The sequence below is a fragment of the Bubalus bubalis genome, chromosome 4 (assembly GCF_019923935.1).
Source record: "Bubalus bubalis isolate 160015118507 breed Murrah chromosome 4, NDDB_SH_1, whole genome shotgun sequence".
In the NCBI taxonomy this organism is placed as follows: domain Eukaryota; kingdom Metazoa; phylum Chordata; class Mammalia; order Artiodactyla; family Bovidae; genus Bubalus; species Bubalus bubalis.
The window spans coordinates 89,824,437-89,848,461 of record NC_059160.1 but is presented as its reverse complement, the minus strand read 5'-3'; the positions used below and the strand labels follow the sequence as shown (position 1 = coordinate 89,848,461).

The 24,025-nt window shown below is 41.4% G+C and overlaps 1 protein-coding gene across 5 annotated transcripts in view; it reads right to left on the bottom strand.

The window, feature by feature from the left end:
• The window catches only part of SPATS2 (spermatogenesis associated serine rich 2), a 159,302-nt gene extending 135,634 nt beyond the window's left edge, over window positions 1-23,668 (bottom strand). For 2 of the 5 annotated variants that reach the window (XM_025284091.2, XM_025284092.2), the window contains exon 1: window positions 22,745-23,668. The gene's annotated coding sequence lies outside the window, so the exon portion shown is untranslated. Of the gene's footprint in view, window positions 1-5,648; window positions 5,765-22,744 lie in introns of all 5 variants that reach the window. The other 3 variants (XM_025284088.2, XM_025284087.2, XM_006075812.4) reach the window with 3 other exon arrangements.
• Between the last annotated feature and the right edge of the window lie 357 nt (window positions 23,669-24,025).

The window sequence follows — 24,025 nt, the reverse complement described above, 5'->3', positions numbered from 1 at the left end:
CACATGCACAATCCTGAGACCCATAAACTCTACTCACTACAACACTGTTTGTAATGGTTAAAAACTGCTAACAACAAGCAATGTTAACAATTGCTTAACATTCAGTCCAGTTCAGTTCAATCGCTCAGTTGTGTCCGACTCTTTGCGACCCCATGAATCACAGCACACCAGGCCTCCCTGTCCATCACCAACTCCTGGAGTTCACTCAAACTCACGTCCATTGAGTTGGTGATGCCATCCAGCTATCTCATCCTCTGTCATCCCCTTCTCCTCCTGCCCTCAATCTCTCCCAGCATCAGGGTCATTTCCAATGAGTCAACTCTTCCCATGAGGTGGCCAAAGTATTGGAGTTTCACCTTTAGCATCAGTCCTTCCAATGAACACTCAGGGCTGATCTCCTTTAGGATGGACTGGTTGTATCTCCCTACAGTCCAAGGGACTCTCAAGAGTCTTCTCCAACACCACACTTCAAAAGCATCAATTCTTCAGCGCTCAGCTTTCTTCACAGTGTCCAACTCTCACATCCATACATGACCACTGGAAAAACCATAGCCTTGACTAGACAGCCCTTTGTTGGCAAAGTAATGTCTCTGCTTTTGAATATGCTATCTAGGTTGGTCATAACTTTCCTTCCAAGGAGTAAGCGTCTTTTAATTTCATGGCTGCAGTCACCATCTGCAGTGATTTTGGAGCCCAAAAAAATAAAGTCTGACACTGTTTCCACTGTTTCCCCATCTATTTCCCATGAAGTGATGGGACCGGATGCCATGATCTTACTTTTCTGAATGTTGAGCTTTAAGCCAACTTTTTCACTCTCCTCTTTCACTTTCATCAAGAGGCTTTTTAGTTCTTCTTCACTTTCTGCCATAAGGGTGGTGTCATCTGCATATCTGAGGTTACTGAGATTTCTCCCGGCAATCTTGATTCCAGCTTGTGCTCCTTTCAGCCCAGCGTTTCTCATGATGTACTCTGCATAGAAGTTAAATAAGCAGGGTGACAATATACAGCCTTGACCTACTCCTTTTCCTATTTGGAACCAGTCTAGTGTTCCATGTCCAGTTCTAACTGTTGCTTCCTGACCTGCATATAGGTTTCTCAAGAGGCAGGTCAGGTGGTCTGGTACTGCCATCTCATTCAGAATTTTCTACAGTATCTTGTGAGCCACACAGTCAAAGGCTTTGGAATAGTCAATAAAGCAGAAATAGATGTTTTTCTGGAACTCTCTTGCTTTTTCCATGACCCAGCGGATGTTGGGAATTTGATCTCTGGTTCCTCTGCCTTTTCTAAAACCAGATTGAATATCTGGAAGTGCACAGTTCATGTATTGCTGAAGCTTGGCTTGGAGAATTTTGAGCACTACTTCACTAGCGTGTGAGATGAGTGCAATTGTGCGGTAGTTTGAGCATTCTTTGGCATTTCCTTTCTTTGGGATTGGAATGAAAACTGACCTTTTCCAGTCCTGTGGCCGCTGCTGAGTTTTCCAAATTTGCTGGCATATTGAGTGCAGCACTTTCACAGCATCATCTTTCAGGATTTGAAATAGCTCAACTGGGATTCCATCACCTCCACTAGCTTTGTTCGTAGTGATGCTTTCTAAGGCCCACTTGACTTCACATTCCAGGATGTCTGGCTCTAGGTGAGTGATCACACCATCGTGATTATCTGGGTCGTGAAGATCTTTTTTGTACAGGTCTTCTGTGTATTCTTGCCACCTCTTCTTAATATCTTCTGCTTCTGTTAGGTCCATACCATTTCTGTCCTTTATCGAGCCCATCTTTGCATGAAATGTTCCCTTGGTATCTCTAATTTTCTTGACGAGATCTCTAGTCTTTCCCATTCTATTGTTTTCCTCTATTTCTTTGCATTGATCGCTGAGAAAGGCTTTCTTATCGCTACTTGCTATTCTTTGGATCTGCATTCAGATGCTTATGTCTTTCCTTTTCTCCTTTGCTTTTCGCTTCTCTTCTTTTCACAGCTATTTGTAAGGCCTCCTCAAACAGCCATTTTGCTTTTTTGCATTTCTTTTCCATGGGGATGGTCTTGATCCCTGTCTCCTGTACAATGTCACGAACCTCAGTCCATAGTTCATCAGGCACTCTATCAGATCTAGGCCCTTAAATCTATTTCTCACTTCCACTGTATAATCATAAGGGATTTGATTTAGGTCATACCTGAATGGTCTAGTGGTTTTCCCTACTTTCTTCTTATTAACAGGCAAATGAATTTTAAAATGTATAGCCACAAAACTAAACACTTGCAGAAAACTTAGAGTTACATTTAAAGAAGGGACACAGATAGGATCGCTGTGTGTTATTTCTTACAACTGCGTGTGAATCTAGAATTATCTCAAGACCAAAGGTTAATGTTAAAAAAACAAAAGGAAAACAATGGAATGATCAAAGCAGTTTCAGGATGATGCTATCTTGTGAACAGAGTCAAGAGATACAGGAAAAAAGATCATATAGTTAGTTGTAGGATATTGTCAAGATCCTCACATTTCTTTTGGGTAGTGAGTTTGCAGATGCTTAGTGCATAATTAATAATAACTAATTACAGGCAAAAGTAAAAAAAAAAAAAAGACAAATCTCAAAAACCATGCTAAGCAAGAAAGGCAAATTGCTATTTTTACAAAGCTTAAATAAAATATTGTTTTTCTTCAATCTAAGAAGTGACAATTAAGACACATCATTATCTTACAAACCATTAAGAAAAAACTTTGCCAATTAAACTCTAATCAACTGTAAAACAGGCTTCCTGGCTAGCCCAGCTGGTAAAGAATCCGCCTGCAATGCAGGAGACCCTGGTTCAATTCCTGGTTTGGGAAGTTCCCCTGGAGAAGGAACAGAATATCCACTCCAGTATTCTCAGGCTTCCCAGGCGGCTCAGATTTAAACAATCTGCCTGCAGTGCAGGAGACCTGGGTTCGAAAGATCCCCTGGAGAAGGGCATGGCAACCCACTCCAGTATTCTTGCCTGGAGAATCCCCATGGACAGAGGAGCCTGGTGGGCTACAGTCCATGGGGTCACAAAGAGTCAGACGCGACTAAGCACAGCACAGCAACTATAAAACACATCACAAATTCAGAGATTAAATGAGAGGGATATGCATCTTGTAACCAATAGAATACTCTTCTCTCTAGCTTGAGTATATATTCACAGTGCAAATTTTTAAAGCATGCAGGGGACTAATATCACTGCATATGTTATTTTGGCTACTTCTGGAGAAGAAAGGAGAATGACCTAATTGTCATGCTTAAAAAAAAAAAAAATCTGATGCCTAAAGTGTGGTCTGTTAACACCATTTACAATAAGAGAAATCAGGGCTTCTTAGAGAAATGGCTGATGCCATGTTAACGGAAGGAAATAAACAGATGAGCCTAGGATATTTCTTGTGCCTAAAAGCAAGAAAGCTGTCAAACACTATTGGGGTCTTACTATAAGGAGTCAACTTAAGTGAGTTCCCACTTAGACTAAGATAGGACAATATGAACTACAATACAAATAATGTCTACAGTTCCTGAAACATATTAAATACATTAAAATCCATTAATTCCATAATCTAACAAAAAAACCTCACTGGTCACACTACTGAACTTTAGTAGGGCACTAACTCATTTGACTATGCTAAATATTGATGAAGAGAAAAAACCAAAACATTTATTCTGCCTCTCCTGCATAAACCATATGCTTCACAGTAATCAAAGAGTTAAAGAAGGAAAATTCTTTATAGAAGGATTCCAGCTAATTAATACAGAATAATAATAGCATTTAAAAACCACGGTTTTGCAAGCCTTAAGAAAAGAACAGATCTAAGCAACAATCATCAATGACTGTTAAAACCATTATATGAAAGGCTCATGGAGAACTTTTTTTTAGAAAAGGATGGCTTGTGTTTACCATACCCAAACCCACTGATCAAGAGGAGTCAGATAAACAGATGAAACTAAGAATTGAAAAAAGGTCGTTAGACCTTTTTTGCTAAAGTTAGATCAGGGTACATAGGAATTCATGATATTCTTCCACACGTGTGGAATGTTGAAAATATCCACGATAAAAAAAGTCAATTAAAAAAAGATATGAAGCAAATGGCATAATTACGATGAGACAAAGCACTGTGGCTAAGTACACAAGTGTTTTCATATTATTCTCTATTTTTATCTGTGTATCTGAAATATTTCACAGTATGCAAGACTTAAGGTAAAACTATCAAACAATAAAATAAAGACTGGAGTATAGAGAAGGAATGGGATTTAAAGCATCCTAAGATTCTTGTATTGCTCAGGAAGGCAAAGAAACTAATTTTAGAGTTCAATATACGTGCATGTTAAAAATTTAAGGGTTAATTCCTAAAAAGAAAAATACATAAAGTGTTCAACTTGAAAAATCAGTAGAAGAAAAAAAAGAACACACATGAGAATAAGAAACATGGCTTTAAAAAAAGGTATAAACTAAAACGGCATAAATAAATCTTAAACTATCAGTGAAAAGTGTAGTTACACAATCGTGTCCGACTCTTTGTGACCCCATGGACTGTAGCCTGCCAGGCTCCTCTGTCCATGGAATTCTCCAGGCAAGAACACTAGGGTGGGTTGCCATTCCCTTCTCCAGGGGATCTTTCCAACCCAGGGATCAAACCTGGGACTCCCGCATTACAGGCAGATTCTTTTCTGAGCCACCAGGGAAGCCCAAACTATCAGTAATCACATTAAAAATGAAAACACTAAACTTATCAAAAGACAGATTACCAGACTGATTTTTTTATATATGCTTTTCAAAAAATTGGGGTGGGAGGAGATAGTTGATTTACAATGTTGTCAGACTGACTTTTTTAAACCCAGCTACTTACAGATTTTTGGGGGGGGGGCGCTCCAAAATCACTGCAGATGGTGACTGCAGTCATGAAATTAAAAAACGCTTACTCCTTGGAAGAAAAGTTATGACCAACCTAGATAGCATATTGAAAAACAGAGACATTACTTTGCCAACAAAGATCCGTCTAGTCAAGGCTATGGTTTTTCCAGTGGTCATGTATGGATGTGGGAATTGGACTGTGAAGTTAGGCCTGGTAGATAGCAGACAGATAGATCCAGGAGGTGAGGGTGTGGCTGTTGGGAGGGAGGGTAGGACAAGGAGTCCTGATCCTGGGGAGGGGAATTCTTTTAAATTTTTAATTAGTTTTGTACAACAGGATATTTTGATATGCATATATATGGTATATTATGGTGAAGTGATCACTATAATAAAGCTAATTAACATATTTTCTCACATAGCTACCATTTTTTTGGTGATGCGAGTGCCTGAAATCGTTAGCAAACGTCCAGTATCCAATACAGTACTGTCACAGATGGGAGGACACTAGAGAAATGATGGCTAATTGCAATGTGGGATCCTGGACTGGACGCAAGGACTTTTTAATATAAATAGAAAAACTGAGTCCAAATAAAGTCTACAGTTTAATACTATTATACTAATGTTAATTTCTCAGTTTTCATAAATACACTATAGTTATGGAAGATGTTAACAGTAGGGGAAACTAGAGAAAAGGTTTATGAGAACTCTATCTACTATCTTTATTCTTCTGTAAATATAAAATTATTTCAAAATAAAAAAAAATGTTTTCTAAAAAAAAGCAAGTTGGCAAGACTCACCAAAATTTTTCAAATGGATCACAATCTTGTCTAACTCAGTGAAACTATGAGCCATGCCATGTAGGGCCATCAACATGGATAGGTCATGGTGGAGAGTTCTGACAATACGTGGTCCACTGGAAAAGGGAATGGAAAAGCACTTCAGTATTCTTGTCTTGAGAAACTAAAGAACAGTATGAAAAGGCAAAAAGATATGACACTGAAAGATGAACCCCCCAGGTTGGCAAGTGCCCAACATGCAACTGGAGAAGAGCAGAGAAACAGCTCTAGAAGTAATGAAGAGGGTGAGTCAAAGCAGAAACGACACCCAGTTGTGGATGTGTCTGGTGGTGAAAGTAAAGTCCAGTGCTGTAAAGAGCAATACTGCATAGGAACCTGGAATGTTAGGTACATAAATCAAGGTAAATTAGAAGTGGTCAAACAGGAGATGGCAACAGTGAACATCGACATTTTAGGAATCAGTGAACTAAAATGGGCCAGAATGGGCGAATTTAATTCAAATGACCATTGTATCTAACAACGTGGGCAAAAATTCCTTAGAAGACATGGAGTAGCCCTCATAGTCAACAAGAGTCCGAAGTGCAGTACTTGGGTGCAATCTCAGAAATGACAAAATGATCTCTGTTCATTTCCAAGGCAAGCCATTCAATATCACAGTAATCCAAGTCTACGCCCCAACCAGTAATGCTGGAGAAGTTGAAGTTGAACGATTCAATGAAGACCTACACGACCTTCTAGAACTAACACCCAAAAAAGATGTCCTGTTCCTCATGGGGGACTGGAATGCAAAAGTAGGAAGTCAAGAGATACCTGGAGTAACAGGTAAATTTGGCCTTGGAATAAAAAATGAAGCAGGGCAAAGGCTAACAGAGTTTTGCCAAGAGAACACACTGGTCATAGCAAACACCCTCTTCCAACAACACAAGAGATGACTGTACACGTGGAAATCATCAGATGATCAATACAGAAATCAGATTAATTATAATCTTTGCAGCCAAAGATGGAGAAGCTCTATACAGTCAGCAAAAACAAGACCGAGAGCTAACTGTGGCTCAGATCATGAACTCCTTATTCCAAAATTCAGACTTAAATTGAAGAAAGTAGGGAAAACCTTTAGGCCATTAAGGCATGACCAAAATCAAATCCCTTATGATTATACAGTGTAAGTGACAAATAGATTCAAGGATTAGATCTGATAGAGTGCTTGAAGAACTATGGATGGAGGTTCGTGACATTGTACAGGAGGAGATGATCAAGACCATCTCCAAGAAAAAGTAAAGGAAAAATGGCTGTCTGAGGAGGCCTTACAAATAGCTGAGAAAAGGAGAGAAGCTAAAGGCAAAGGAGAAAAGGAAAAATATACCCATCTGAAAGCAGAATTTCAAGAATAGCAAGGAGAGATAAGAAAGCCTTCCTAAGTGAACAATGCGAAGAATTAGAGGAAAACAATAGAATGGGAAAGACTAGAGATATCGAAAATCAGAGATACCAAGGGAACATTTCAGGCAAAGATGGTCACAATAAAGGACAGAAATGGTATGGACCTAATAGAAGCAAAAGATATTAAGAAGAGGTGGCAAGAATACACAGAACTATACAAAAAAGATCTTAATTACCCAGATAACCATGATGGTGTGATCACTCACCTAGAGTCAGACATCCTGGAATATGAAGTCAAGTGGGCCTTAGGAAACATCACTACAAACAAAGCTAGTGTAAGTGATGGAACTCCAGCTGAGTTATTTCAAATCCTAAAAGATGATGCTGTTAAAGTGCTGCACTCAGTATGCCAGCAAATTTGGAAAACTCAGCAGTGGCCACAGGACTGGAAAAGGTCAGTTTTCATTCCAATCCCAAAGAAAGGTAATGCCAAAGTATGTTCAAACTATTGCACAACTGCACTCATTTCACATGCTATCAAAGTAATGCTCAAACTTTTCCAAGCCAGGCTTCAACAGTACGTGAAACGAGAACTTCCTGATGTTCAAGCTGGCTTTAGAAAAGGCAGAGGAACCAGAGATCAAATTGCCAACATCCACTGGATCATAGAAAAAGCAAGGGAATTCCAGAAAAACATCTACTTCTGATTCGTTGACTATGCTAAAGCATTTGACTGTGTGGATCACAACAAACTGTGGAAAATTCTTAAACAGATGGGAACACCAGACCACTTTACCTGCCTCCTGAGAAACCTGTATGCAGGTCAAGAAGCAACCGTTAGAACCAGACATGGAACAACAGACTGGTTCCAAATTGGGAAAGGAGTATGTCAAAGCTGTATACTGTCAACCTGCTTATTTAACTTATATGCAGAGTTCAGTTCAGTTCAGTAGTTCAGTCGTGTCTGACTCTTTGTGACCCCATGGACTGCAGCATGCCAGGCTTCCCTGTCCATAACCAACTCCCAGAGCTTGCTTCAACTCATGTCCATTGAGTCAGTGAAGCCATCCAACCATATCATCCTCTGTCCTCCCCATCTCCTCCTCCCTTCAATCTTTCCCAACATCAGGGTCTTTTCCAATGAGTCAGTTCTTCGAATCAGGTGGCCAAAGTATTGGAGTTTCAGCTTCAGCATCAGTCCTCCCAATGAATATTCAGGATTGATTTCCTTTAGAATTGACAGGTTGGATCTCCTTGCAGTGCAAGGGACTCTCAAGAGTCTTCTCCAACATCACAGTTCAAAAGAATCAATTCTTCGGCGCTCAGCTTTCTTTATAGTCCAATTCCCACATCCATACAGGATTACTGGAAAAAACCATAGCTTTGACTAGACGGACCTTTGTTGGCAAAGTAATGTCTCTGCTTTTTAATACACTGTCTAGGTTGGTCATAGCTTTTCTTCCAAGGAGCAAGTGTCTTTTAATTTTGTGGCCGCGGTCAACATCTGCAGTGATTTTGGAGCCTAAGAAAATAAAGTTTGTCACCGTTTCTGTTGTTTCCCCAGCTATTTGCCATGAAGTGATGGGACCAGATGCCATAATCTTAGTTTTTTGACTGGTGAGTTTTAAGACAGCTTTTTCAGTCTCCTCTTTCACTTCCATCAAGAGGCTCTTTAGTTCCTCTTCGCTTTCTGCCATAAGGGTGGTGTCATCTGCATATCTGAGGTTATTGATATTTCTTCTGGCAACCTTGATTTCAGCTTGTGCTTCATCCAGCCCAGCATTTCTCTACTTAAGAGTACATCATGAGAAATGCCGGGCTTTTCTTTTATTCTTTTAACCTCTGCATGATATTCATCCCATAATATACATATACTGTTTTTTTTTTCCGATTTATATTTTGGTCTTTATTTGCATATATATCTGAAATTTTATTTTTTTAATTTTATTTTTTAACTTTACAATATTGTATTGGTTTTGCCATATATCAACATGAATCCACCACAGGTATACACATGTTCCCCATCTTGTTTTTTTTAACCATTTCCCACTTGATGGAAATATATGTAGACCTATAGATATATATGGAGGTATATAGATACCTGTATACATCTATCTGTTGTAGTTTCTAACAGTGCTTCAGTGAATACTTTAAAAACAAATTTATTTATTTGACTGCATCAGGTCCTAGTTGCAGCACATAGGGATCATTCGTTGTGGTGCTGGCGCTTCTCTCTAGCTGTGGCGCAGTCTCCAGAGCGAGTGGACTCAGCAGCTGTGGCATGCAGGTTTAGTTACCCCATGGCATGTGGGATCTTAGGTCCCTGACCAGGGATTGAACACATGTCCCTTGCATTGGAAGGCAGATTCTTAATACTGGACCACCAGAGAAGTCACAGTGAGTCCTTTTTTTATAGGCTTGTGGGACATATATGAGTGTTTTTCTAGGTTGCTAGAAGTGATCTAGCAACCTAGATTACTGGATCTGTACATACTGATGTGAAAAAAAATCTCCAAAACATGTTAAGAGGAAGCTATAGAACAGTATATAAAATATCATAAAATAACCATACAAAAAATATTTTATATACCTATGTAAACATAAGTGGAATAATCTGAAAAGGTTCACAATAGGGTTATAACAGGATTACCTCTGAGACAGGAATGTAAATGGGGAGGTGAGTTATTACTGGGAAGGACAAGGATTAAGGATCAAGGTAAAGGAAATCTTTCACTCTACATATTTCTATAGTGTGTGAATTTTTTCAATATTTATAAATTACTTTGCAGTAAAAAATAAGGAAAAAGTGAGCCTTTCATACACTATAAAAATTCTTATATCAGCAAAGAATAACCCTGGAAGGACAAACTTCCAGGAAGTACTACCCGCAGCTTTCTTCAGGGAAAAGAGAACTGGAAAAACTATTTTTGCCATTTACTTCTGAACTCTTTAATTTTGTGCATGCACAGATTTTACCATGTGGATGCACTGATTTTTAAAAATTTAATGTACATTTTGTAAGTACAGGGCTTCCCTAATGGCCCGGACAGTAAAGAATCTGCCTGCAATGTGGGAGACCTGGGTTCGACCCCTGGGTCAAGAAGATCCTCTCAAGGAGGGCATGGCAACCCATTCCAGTATTCTTGCCTGGAGAATCCCTATGGACAGAGGAGCCTAGCAGGCTCCAGTCCACAGGGTCACAAAGAGTCGGACACCACTGACTATGCAGAGCACACATGATATAAGTGCTATTCTAAAAGTATGTTACAGATTTAAAAGCCCAAAAGAAAAGTGTTTGATTTGCCTAAGAGACTTCAGAAAGTCAAGAATTCCTCCCAACAGACTTACTACAATGCATTCCAGGCAGAGTTCAGGTAACGGGCCAAGACACAGAGGTATCACAAAAGATAGGAGGCTTCAGAGATGAGGCCTAAAGAATAAAGCTTGGGACTATAGGACGGATTTGAATAATCACCACTTCCTGAAAGTGTACACCCTTTTTGCCTTTTTCAAGAAAATAATCAAGCTTCGACTTATACACAGTATGTTCTGCCTAAAGCAATTACCCCTACTCCACATCATGATATAATGAATCGAATACATCTATCCACAAACCTGGCAAATATATTCATCCGTTCTAGATGGATAATCCCGACCATAGGGTAAGATTCTAAATTAATAATTATATTGATCTCCTATTCTATCTTCTTCTTTTGACCACCCCATAAAGCCAAGCTGCAATATGCATAAAAACAATGATACACCAACTGCATACCATTCAGTATAAAAAGTAGGATACCCTGATCCAGTTTACAGCACTTATACCAAATGTCTCACAAAGGGCAGAATGAAGAAAGATGATCTAAATTTCAGCTATAACTTCCCCAGTAGCTCAGCAATAAAAAATCCTCCTGCCAATGCAGGATACTCAAGAGACAAGGGTTGGATGCTGGGGTTGGTAAGATCCCCTGAAAAAAGGAATGGCTACCCACTTCAGTATTCTTGCTTGGAGAATTCCATGGACAGAGGGACAGAAGAGGCTGGTGGGCTACATACAGTCCATGGGGTCGCAAAGAATTGGACAGGACTGAACAACTAACACACTGTGACTAGATGACATTTACGCTTTATGTCTGTGTGTGTGTGTTTAGTCACTCAGTCGTATCCAACTCTTTGTGGCCCCATGGACTGTAGCCCACCAGACTACTCTGTCCATGGAATTTTTCAGGCATGAGTACTGGAGCGGGTTGCCTGTTCCTACTACAGGGGATCTTCCCAGCTCAGAGATCAAACCCATGTCTCTTGAATCTCCTGCATTGGCAGGCAGGTTCTTTACCACTGATTGACCTGGGAAGCCCAATGCTTTATATTAATTGTTGTTGTTCAGTCACCAAGTCTTACCTGACTCTGCAACCCCATGGCCTGTGGCACACCAGGCTTCCTGGTCCTTCACTATCTCCCAGAATTTGCTCAAACTCACGTCCATTGAGTCAGTGATGCCATCCAACCGTCTCATCCTCTGTCGTTCTTTTCCTCTTGCCCTTAACCTTTCCAGCATCAGGGTCTTTTCCAATGAGTCGACTCTTCGCATCAGTTGGCCGAAGTACTGGAGCTTCAGCATCAGTCTTTCTAAGGAATATTCAGGATTGATTTCTTTTAGGATTGACTGGTTTGAGCTCCTTGCTGTTTGAGGGACTCGCAAGAGTCTTCCACAGCACCACAATTCAAAAGCATCAATTCGGCACTGGTCCAATACTTCTTTATGGTCTAACTCTCACATCCCTACATTGACTACTGGAGAAAACATAGCTTTGACTACACAAACCTTTGTCCTCAAAGTGATGTTTCTGCTTTTTAATATGCTGGCTAGGTTTGTCATAGCTTTTCTTCCAAGGAGCAAGCATCTTTTAATTTCGTGGCTGCAGTCACCGTCCGCAGTGATTTTGGAGCCCCCAATAATAAAATCTGTCACTGTTTCTATTTTTACCCCAGCTATTTACCATGAAATGATGGGACTGGATGCCATGATCTTAGTGTTTTAAATGTTGAGTTTTAAGCCAGCTTTTTACTCTTTCTTCTTCATCAAGAGGCTCTTCAGTTCCTCTTTGCTTTCTGCCGTAAGAGTGGTGTCATCTGCATATCTGAGATTGTTGACATTTCTCCTGGTAATCTTGATTCCAGCTTGTGAGTCTTTTAGCCTGGCATTTTGCATGATATACTCTGCATATGGGGTTCCCAGGTGGCACTAGTGGTAAAGAACCCGCTTGACAATGCAAGCGATGGAAGAAAGACTGGTTCAACACCTAGGTTGGGAAGATCCCCTGGAGGAGGGCATGGCAACCCATCCCAGTATTCTTGCCTACAGAATCCCATGGACAAGGGAGCCTGGTGAGCTACAGTCCATAGGTTGCAAAGAGTCGGACACAACTGAAGTGACTTAGCACACATGCGCGTTCTGCATATAAATTAAATAGGCAGGGCAACAATATACTGCCTTGACGTACTTCTTTCTCAATTTTGAACCAGTCCATTGTTCCATGTTTGGTTCTAACTGTTGCTTCTTGTTCTACATACAGGTTTCTGAGGACACAAGTAAGGTGCTCTGGTATTCCCATCTCTTTTAAGAATTTTTCACAGTTTGTTATGATCTATACAGTCAAACCTTTAGTGTAATCAGAAGCAGATTTTTTCTTTGGAATTCCCTTGCTTTTTCTATGATCCAGTGGATGTTGGCAATTTGATCTCTGGTTCCTCTGCCTTTTCTAAATCCAGCTTGAACATCTGGAAGTTCTTGGTTCACGTATTATTGAAGCCTACCTTGAAGGATCATGTGCAATGAGAACAACTGTATGGTAGTTTGAACATTCTCTGGCATTGCCTTTTTTGGGACTGGAATGAAAACTGACCTTTCCCAGTACTGTGGCCACTGCTGAGTTTTCATATTTGCTGGTATATTGAGTGCAGCACTTTAACAGCATCATCTTTTAGGATTTGAAATAGCTCAACTGGAATCCCATCACCTACACTAGCTTTGCTCACAGTGATGATTCCTAAGGCTCACTTGACTTCACACTCCAGGATGTCTGGCTCTGGGTGAGTGACCACATCATCATGGTTATCCAGACCATTAAGATCTTTTTTGTATAGTTCTTCTGTATATTCTTGCCATGTCTTCTTAATCTTTCCTGCTTCTGCCAGGTCCTTGCTATTTATTTTGCTCATCTTTGCATGAAATGTTTCCTTGGTATCTCCAATTTTCTTGAAGAGATCTCTAGTCTTTCCCATTCTATTGTTTTCCTATATTTATATGCATGGTTCCCTTAAGAAGGCTTTCTTCTCTCTCTTTTCTATTCTCTGGAACTCTGTACTCAGGTGGGTATATCTTTCCCTTTCTCCTTTGCCTTTAGCTTCTCTTCTTTTCTCAGTTATTTGTAAGCCCCTCTCAGACAACCACTTTGCTTTCTTGTATTTCTTTCTCTTGAGGATAGTTTTGGTCACCACCTCCTGTACAATGTTACAAACTCCCATCCATAGTTCTTCAGGCACTCTGTCTACCAGATCTAATCCCTTGAGTCAATTCGTCACCTCCACTGTATAATCATAAGGGATTTGATTTAGTTCATACCTGAATGGTCTGCAGTCCAGGAGTAGCAGAGTTGGACACAACTGAGTGAGTGAACAACAACAACAATACCTGAATGGTCTAGTGGTTTTCCCTACTTTCTTCAATTTAAGCCTGAATTTTGCAAAAGGAGTTGATGATCTGAGCCACAATCAGCTTCAGCTCTTGTTTTTGCTGACTACATAGAGCTTCTCCATCTTTGGCTACAAAGGATATATCAATCTGATTTCAGTATTGACCATCTGGTGATGGCCATGCATAGAGTCATCTCTAGTGTTGTTGGAAGAGTGTGTTTGCTATGACCAATGTATTCTCTTGACAAAACTATAACCCCTTGCCCTGCTTCATTTTGTATTCCAAGACCAAACCTGCCTGTTACTCCAAGTATCTCCTGACTTCCTACTTTTTGCATTCCAATCCCTAATGATGAAAACAACATAATTTTTTGGTCTGGTAGGTCATCACAGAACCATTTAACTTCAGCTTCTTCAGCATCAGTGGTTGGGGCACAGATTTGGATTACTGTGAGGCTGAATGGTTTGCCTTGGAAATGAACCGAGATCACTTTGTCATTTCTGAGATTGCATCCAAGTACTACATTTAGGACTTTTTCGTTGTCTATGAAGTTCTTACGAATAAACTAAACATTAAAGAAACACTGATTTCTGCCAAAGATAAACTGATTTTATGCATATGTCTTCCTAATTTCTTGATTTGGGGGCATCGATCCAAAGTAAATTATCAACACTACCACAATCTAACTTTTATTGACAGCAAATGATAGTTTTTTTTTGCCTGCCACTCCTATTTGGAAAAGCTATGCAACATTTCCCTCCAACTCAGGTCACATGTACCAAAAATAATTATAATATTAAGTGCCTACTATGTGTACTCACTGATCTAAGTGTTACATAACTATTAAAAATCAACAGTCATAACTCAACAAAAAGACAATCTAATTTAAAACCAGGCAAAGGACTTAAATAGACATTTCTCCAAAGAAGATACACAAAAGACCAATAAGCACATGAAAAGATATTAAACATCACCAGTCATTAGTAAGGAAATGCAAATAAAATCCACAATACCATTTCATACCTACAAAGATGGCTATAATCAAAGAAAAAAAGGAAAATAACAAGTATTGGCAAAGATGTGGAGAAACTGGAACCCTCGTGCACTACTGGTGAGAATGTAAAATAGTATAGCCTCTGTGGAAAACAGTATGGCAGTTCCCCAAAAAGAAATCTACGTGATTCAGCAATTCCACCCTCAGGAATAAACCCAAAAGAATTGAAAACAGGTATTCAAACAAAAAATGGTACATGAATATTCAAAGCAGCATTACTCATAACAGCCAAAAGGCAGAAATGAAACAACTGCCCATCAACAGAAAAAAATGGATAAACAAAATATGATATATCCATATAGTGGGATAGTATTCAGCTACAAAAATGAATGAAGTACTGACACACAGTACAACATGGATGAACCTTGAAAACACTGTTACATCAAAGAAGCCACACACAAAAAATCACATATTACATGATTCCTTTTACTTGAAATATCCAGAACATGTAAATTAGCAGAGATTGGTGGTTAACAGAGATGGCGCGGGGGGTTGGAGGGAAGAGTGAGGAGAGACTGCATAATGGGTATACGGCCTCCTCTGGGGTTGATGTAACAGTTCTGGAACTATATAGAGTGATGATTGTACAACACAGTGAATTTATTAAATACCACTGAACTGTATACTTTAAAAGAGTTAATCTTACGCATTGTGGACTTCATTTCAGGAAAAAAAAGAAAAAAAATCCAATAGTCCTGACAATCCTGTGCAGATTCAGAAACACAGACAGGCTCAGAGAAATTACTTGACCAAATTCACAGAGGGAGTACTAGACAGAACAGCAGAGATTCAGAGCCAGATTTTTGCTCTTTTTTTCTTAATGTTGATAGCAAGTAGGACCTTTATAGCCCTTCTCCCCAACAATTAAAATTTTATTCCAGGGACTTTCCTGGTGGTCCAGTGGTTAAGAATCTGCCTGCCAATGCAGGGGAATGGGTTGGATCTCTGATCTGGGAAGCTTCCACACGCCATGGGGCAACTAAGCCCGTGCACCACAACCACTGAAGTTCACATGCCTTAGGGCCTCTGCTCCACAACAGGAGAAGCCACTGCAACAAGAAGCACACGCATCACAACGAGGGAGTAAGCTCCACTCACCGCAACTGGAGAATAACATCACATAACAATACTGCGTAGTCTAACTTACTGCATCATCATAACATTATGGGCTGGCAGACAAATGACAAATGTCAAACAACTTTTAAAAGATCTTCAAGGAATTCCTTGGCAGTTCAGTAGACAGGACTCAGCGCTTTCACTGCTAGGGCTGGAGAACTATGGTCAGTTCAGGACCACTGCCCTGGTCAGGGAACTATGATCCTGAAAGCCATGTGGCATGGCCAAAAAATTAAAAACAAAAAAAGACCTCCATAAAATACAAGCTTTGAATAGTGAAAGAGGTGAAAATGATTACCCAACAAAGCTTTGTTTAAAGTACTGTCAACTTAACAAAGAATTAGATAGTCTTCTCAAGAAACCAAGTGTGTACTGACTGGTAAGATGTAACAAAACATCAACTTTGCATCTGAGCTAAATGGCTGACTCAGTCTTTGGTGGTTCTGTACCACAGTACCACCTTATAGGACCATTCAGGTCCTATAATGCCTTAATTTCCTGTCATTCCATCATAGTTATAAATAAGCTTCACTGTTCCCATCAAATGTGAGGGAGCCTCTAATGATGAGATCCTTATCCTGAAGGCTTGTGCAGGACATGCAGGTAGGCTATGATGGCAATTTACTTTATATAAAGATATAAGAGGTTATTAACCAAAGTCAGCTGAGAGTCACTTCCACCACACACTAGTGCACATTTTTAATCAATGTAACAGTAGAAAATACCAAGAAGAGCCAGAAGTGGGCTGATCACACTGCATGTTGTAATCAGAGACTAAGTAGATAATTTAAAGTACTGCTCTACTGGGCTTTCCAGGTGGCTCAATGGTAAAGAATTTGCCTGCTGATGCAGAAGATGGGGGTTCAATCCCTGGGTCAGGAAGATCCCCTGGAGGAGGAAATGGCAACCCACTCCAGTGTTCTTGCCTGGAAAATCCCATGGAAAGAGGGCTGGTGGGCTGCAGTACATGGAGTTGCAAACAGTTGGACACAACTCAATGACTGAGCACACATGCATTGCTCTACTGATGGTAACCTTAAAACAGAAGCAAATCATTTGCTACTGGACAGATCACATGTACTCAAGAGAGCAAAGACTGCTGGTTTTACAAATAGGCCTTTCCAGTTCTATACAAGTCAATAAGAAGTAACATCACTGGCAGCATCTTCAAGTACAAAAGATATCTTCACTTATCTAACATGACCCATCTATAATCCTACAATGGCTTCATCACAAACCTCCTTCTCCTCAATCCCAACACCCTGTAACCAACTCTAAAGAACACATAGACACAAACACATACTCCACAACCAGTAATAGTGTCATTTTGCTAATTAAGTAATATAAAAAAATCCTAACCAACAATCTAAGGTTGTCATTTAGGGTTTGCACTAGTAAGAATCGCTGTGGAACTCCTAACCACAAATTAGTCATAGGACAACGACTGCAGAGGCCTTAAGCTGGTGGCTATGTTCTCAGATCCTACAGAACATTTTAAGGCCTGGGGCTGCTGCAGAGTCAGTGCAGAAGATGCATGTGTATTTCAGGAATCCAACACAATCAGCCACCATGGTAAATCTGAACATGAAGAGTAAATGCTGGCCTCTGGCCAATCCTTATATCCAGCAACCTAAAGTGTTTGGATATTTAAAGTTAATGTCCAAAACTTTAAATCTTTTGGAGATATTTCAGAACCAACACACCACATCCACGGTAAGTGTAAACTCACTAAGATTCCGAAAGAGGCTCCCAGAAAATGGTTTATGTGAGCCTGAAGTCCCTTTGTAACCCAATAATCTCAAGAAGCAAGATGCAGGCATAATTAACCTCCTTGTGACAATTAGAAAAAATGAAATTGGAGGTTAGACCCATCCTAAGAGACAGTTCACTGTCAGCCTGCAGCTATTTCAATCTACTATATTTGGTACTATGTGACAACTCTGTCTCTCTCAAATATATGAAGGGAGGGAGAAAAAAATCGACTCAAACAGTACTTCCTGCATTACAGTTACCTTCCTGAAATATTTAAAGCATATAGTAGCACTCAAACTCTTTTCAATTAATAAAGGATATAGAAGGTAAGCAATAACTAGCAGCTCATACATGTCCCTTGGACAGCAAGATCAAACCAGTCAATCCTAAAGGAAATCAATTCTGAATGTTCATTGGAAGGACTGATGATGAAGCTCCTATACTCTGGCCACCTGATTCGAAGAGCCAACTTATTGGAAAAGATTCTGATGCTGGGAAAGAATGAGGGCAGGAGGAGAAGGGGGTGACAGAGGATGAGATGGCATCATTGACTCAATGGACACGAGTTTGAGCAAACTCCGGGAGATGGTGAAGGACAGGGAAACCTGGCGTGCTGCAGTCCATGGGGTCACAAAGAGCTGGACACGACTGAGTGACTGAACAACAACAACATATATATAAAATATTCTGAAATGAAAAAAGTACCCTAAAATTTTCAACCAAAGGCAGCAAAGTGAACTGAAGATGATCTACACTACTGACACATTTTTCTTTTTTAATATTTATTTATATTTTGGCTGCACCAGGTCTTACTTGCAGCACACGGGATCTTTAGTTATGGCATGTGAGCTCTTAGCTGCAGCATGTAGGATCTAGTTCCCTGACCAGGGGTTGAACCTGGGTCCCCAGCATTGGGAGTATGGAGTCTTAGCCACTGGACCACCAGGGAAGTACCTGATTTTTCAAATATATATACAAATAACATTCTTAAGATGATCATCCACAGTTATAGGTATGACTAAAAAAACCTTGTGTATAACAAATGGTCCCTTCCACACTGGATACGTTTCATACTTTAAAACAGAAACTCCTATTTTCTTCATCAACTAAAGCTCCTACAAGATTTTCAAAAATACTTTTATTGCTAACTTGAACTCTATTTTAAGGTGCTTGCTAGATGTCTTGATACATAAATATAATTAGACAGAAGCTAAGAGAGAGCCATAAAAACTAGACAAATCATTTCCTGTGCAAGTGTCCTGCAAACTGGACAGAAAAAGTCAGTAGAGGAAAACAGCAGCCCTCAAACATAAGGTCAAGTACTACCTTCAGGTGAACACACAATAAAATCACCATTTAAAAGGAACCAAACTTGGGCTTCCCTGGTTGCTCAGGGAAGGTAAAAAATCCACCTGCCAATGCAGAAAGTACGGTTCTACCCCTAGTCAGGGACAATCCCACATGCCTCAGGGAAACAAAGCCCATCGGCCACAACTACTGAGCCTGTGATCTTGAGCTCAGGAGCCACAAATACTGAGCCCAGGTGCTACATCTACTGAAGTTCACATGCCTAGAGCCCGTGTTCTGCAACAAAGCCACTGCAATGAGAAGCCCGAGCACTGCAGCTCGAGTGTAGCCCCTGATCCTTCCAACTAGAGAAAAGCCCATGCAGCAACGAAGACCCTGCACCACCAAAAAATAAATAAGTAAAATTATATATAAAAAAGTAACCAAACTGCCACAAAAACTTAAACACAGGATTATCATATGAACAGATATTGAACAGGTATTCGTACACTAATGTTCACAGCAGCGTTACTCACAATGGCCAAAAGGTGGAAACAACCTGTGTCCATTTATAGACGAATGGATAAAGGGAATGTGGTATATGCATACGATGGAATATTATTCAGCTCTAAAAAGGAATGAATTTCTGACAAGGTTAAAACACTGATGAACCTTGAAGACAATTTGCTAAGTGAAATAAGCCAGACACAAATGGACAAATACTATATAATTCCACTTATGTGAGGTACCTAGAATAATCATATTCCTAGAGACAGAAAAGTGCAATAGTGATTGCCAGAAGCTGGGGAAAAAGAAGAATGAAGAGTCATTCTTTAACAGGAATTTTGGTTTGGGACGATAAGAATGTTCTGGAGCTGAATGGTGGTGATGGTTTCACAGCAGTATGAATGGATTTAATGCCACTGAACTGTACACTTGAAAAAGTGGTTTAAATGATGTTACGTATATCTTATCACAACTTTTTTTAAGTAACCAAGCAAGAATGATGATCAAATCTTTGAGGCAAAAACATCAAGAAAAAGTGCTAAGAGTCTGCAACAGGCATGCTTCACTGTCATCCTCTGAGCCTAGATAACCTGCCTGAAAGTCAAGACCTCAGAACAGGAGGAATGGACATGGCATTTTCATATACTACAGATTTATATATCAGTATCATATCACTGGCGTATGATAGGAAGATATATTAGAAGGTGAACTATATTCTATAGGAGGACATTTGCTAAATAATGAATGGGCTTCCCTTTCCAATATTTAAATCAGAAAAATATAAGCTTTACCTTCCAGTCTCCAATGTAAGCAGCAAGACAATCAGTTTTACTTCTAACAAAGCAGCACAGTGGATCCTAAAGAGTGACTTTAATTTTCCAGTCTTAATATGGTGTCTCTACAATGGAAACTGCAAGTAGCAATATAACAAAAATATAAATTTCTTTCACCACCATTACAAAGTTACTTAACCTTTTCCAAGCCTCATCTGAAAGATGAGGATAATGCTTACCTTATAGGATTATTTGAAGACCTAATAAAGTAACGTATATAAAATACACTGAGTTCAGTCAGTCCCTAGAATACCTAACTGCTCAACAAATAAAAATTCCCTCACCTCCTGCAATTCACTAGTATCTGTAGCCTTTCCTGCTCCTGGATCAGCCTCCACAGGCTACGCTGATGTTTTGGCCATTAACCTCTGGCTCCTCCCTCAGGCCCCAGCTGTGTCTCTCGGTTCTAGAAGTTTTACTCCTGGTTTCTAAGAGGATCCTGTCTATATTTAGAGATAATGCCAGTACCAACTGTGGACTCAACAGGTGCTTGGAGGGCACTTGAGCATTCAGCAGTTTTTGATTGTTTTCCAGAGTTAATTGGTTTTGGCTCCACAACTGGCTGTCTTGACTTCCACAAGGAAGAGTGCCACGTATGCACAGTACTTCAGCAGTACACTAGACTAAGCAGAAAATTAAGTGTGCTCACAGGACAAATCCTTAGCAAGAGGATGTTTTTGCCCATTATCTGGACCCCAGAAGATCTGTTAAATCACAGGGGCAATAAACCTTCAATAAACTCTGCAGATGTAGCCCATCAACCCAATCTTTGTCTAGATCACTGTGCCAGACCAGGTTTCAACCAATTCATGCTGTTCATACTACAACCAAGATCAGGAGGAAAAAGCAGGTAGAACAACATGGAACACTTAAAGGAGTGTCCAAACAGAATGGGTATGAATTCAGTTTACTACTAGTTTTGTGACCTTATTAAGTTACTTAATCTCTGAATTTATAAAACAGGAAATGATTATGAGAATTAAATGAGATGATACGTGGAAAGCAATCTTAGCACTTCATTATCACTAATAAGGAAACGGCACTCATTTCTTGCTTTGTTCAGTTTTTATAACAGAAGAAAAGTCACAGTTTAGATCATTCTTTTTGGACCTTTATAAAATAGCCTAATGCTACTATCTGAGGCCAAGCTGAGAAATATAAACTGAAAAATTTCCAGAAATCTTAGATGAGTCAGCAAAACTTAATGCCTCAAAATAAAAGGCTTAATATGGACTATTTATGAACACATAATGGTAATTACAATTTCAAAATCAGCAATCTTGTATCTAGCATCATCCAAAATTTGATCTGGAAATCCAAGTATCAAGGAAATGCAAAGATCATACATAACTGCCGAAATACTTCCCCACAATATTTTCAAATCACCTGAATTCAAACTGGAAGGTACAAAATAGCCTGATAATTTGAAATCAGCATCAGGAATTTCTGGTGACAAAACCAAACTCTCTCCCATAATCATAAAACCAGTAGCAGATGGTACATGATCATTTCTCAGTGAGAAACTGTTAATTCTAACAAAGTACAGATAACTCAGATTTTATCAAGGCTGTTCACCTTTCGATGAACAAACTCTTGGTTCTCCTCCAAACACCCTAAACTCTGCATTATCAATTACCAAACTCAAAGCAAGATGCCTGTTTCTAGTGACCTGTCCTCTCCTGCTTCATCAACCGCAGGTAAATTACATACCTGTAATTTAGGGAAGGGAAATAAACATATAAATGATAACCAAATTATTAAAAGAGCAGCTGTACTCCTTAGCAGAGGGACATGCCAGAGAAAAATCCACCTTCTAAAAGAACCCAGTCATCCTGGATGAATTAGGAGAAAAATGCCACTCCAGTCCACCTAACCTATACTCTCTAACTGGACTTATTCTTCTGCTTTAATTCAAACCCAAACCACATCTATTTTATGTGTCTGCCCCTCTTGGCTATATTTTCCGTCCCGTTTCCCGCTCCCCACCCCACCCCAATTCCAAGAATGCCCTCCTCTCTCTCATTTTCAAATCCCACTTTGCCCCCCAAATCCTAAGGACCTCGGAGACCCACGTAGATGACCTTACGCATTTGCGATGAATTTCCAGTTCACTGTACTTCTCACACCAAATGATCGATTCTTTCATTTCTTTCGACCTCTCGTTGTTTCTTAAAACCCAGTACCCCACACACGCTCACATCAGAGTCCCCCCTCACTCCATTGTTTCCCCGGCCTATGCCTCTGGAAACCCCTCAACTCGGAACCGTGTGCTTCGGACCGCCTCACTGACCCCAGAAACCTTTCACCATCTGGGCACTCTAGGTCTCAAAGGGTTCACGTCCCCTACTCTCGGTACCCCAACCCCCAACAACTGCTCCCTCCCCGTGTGCCTTCCCTCAAGCCCGCTCTCTGCACCTCCGTGCCCCGCTTCATCCCTCCTCCACCCCTCCACCGGCACCCAGAGCCTCACCTATCCCGGGCCCCCGCAGTCGCCGCGTTCCCAGTTCCGGCTCTGCGTCCCGGACGCTCTGGGGTCTGAGAAGACGAAAGGAGCTCCTCCGCTGCCGCCTCCTCCTCTTCTAGAGCTGCAGCCGTCGCGCTCCTCCCCCAGCTCTCCCGGAGCCGGACGCCGCCCCGCCCCCACCGCCCCTTTCTCTGCTTCCCTCCTCGGCCGGGCGGCGGGCTGGGAATCGCAGCCGCGGCTGGGGGCCTGAGTGCCAGCCGATCCACACCGACCTCGCTGGGGTTCGAGCTCTTCGCCCCGCCCCGCAGTCCGCTCGGGCGCGTGCGCGCCGGCTAGCCAGCGCACAGGGCGCGTGCTCGCGCCAGCGCGAACCCGGCGCGCCGAGCTCGAGGCCGTTACAGCCAACCGGCCCGCGAGTGAGGCCCGGGCGCGAGGCGGCCCCGCGAGCCGAAGACCCGCGCGCGGAAAGGCGCGGGGCGAGAGGTGGCCTCCTGTCCGTCGGGTTACAGCTCCTCCCGCTACCGGGTCCCTCGCGCCTCACACCGCCCTGTGGATCGCGCGCCCGAGTTGAGGAAGCTCGGGCGTCGCCGAGAATCGGTAAGAACGATGCAGGGAAGGGATTGGAAGAGTGGGTTGGAGAACAAACTAGATGGGAGTCGGGACGGGTGTGGGACACGAGCTCGCAGCCGCGTGCAGAATGGCGAGTCCCAGAAAGAGCCGGGCAGCGTTGGGTGGGGGTGACAGCGCGCGCTGGGAGTAGAGGGCCGGAGCTGGAACTGCCGGAAAGAGCCGAAACTCCCCCGGAGGTTGCCGAAGGCGGCCGCCTCAAGGGGCTCCGCTTGAGGGGCTTTTCTCTGGATCCCCGCCCGGACTCTTGTCTCCCAGACGGCTCTCCTTTTGGCGCTACGACTTCTCCCCGACGACTTAACACCACTTTCCATTTCACCTCCTTCCCGTCCCGAGTTTTATTCCAGAAGGCTATTTCAGAACCACCAGCTGTGGGAAACGCCCGGACGTCCGGACTTCTTTGCCGCTCAGCCTCCTGGGAATCCGTAGGGGCTGCTGCGGGGTGGTGGCGGGAGGATGCGTGTCCCTGGCCTGGTGCAAGATAGCTTTGGGAGCAAGTTGAGGGTTCGCTGCCACATTCACCAGATACACCAAGTCCATTTCTGTGTCGGTTTTCTGGTCTACTCGGTTGTCTGCATCCCTCTACACGGCTGTGGTCAGTCACATTGCCCATCGAATCTGTTAAACACTCTTTTTCGAGGTTAGATTCCCAAGCACCCC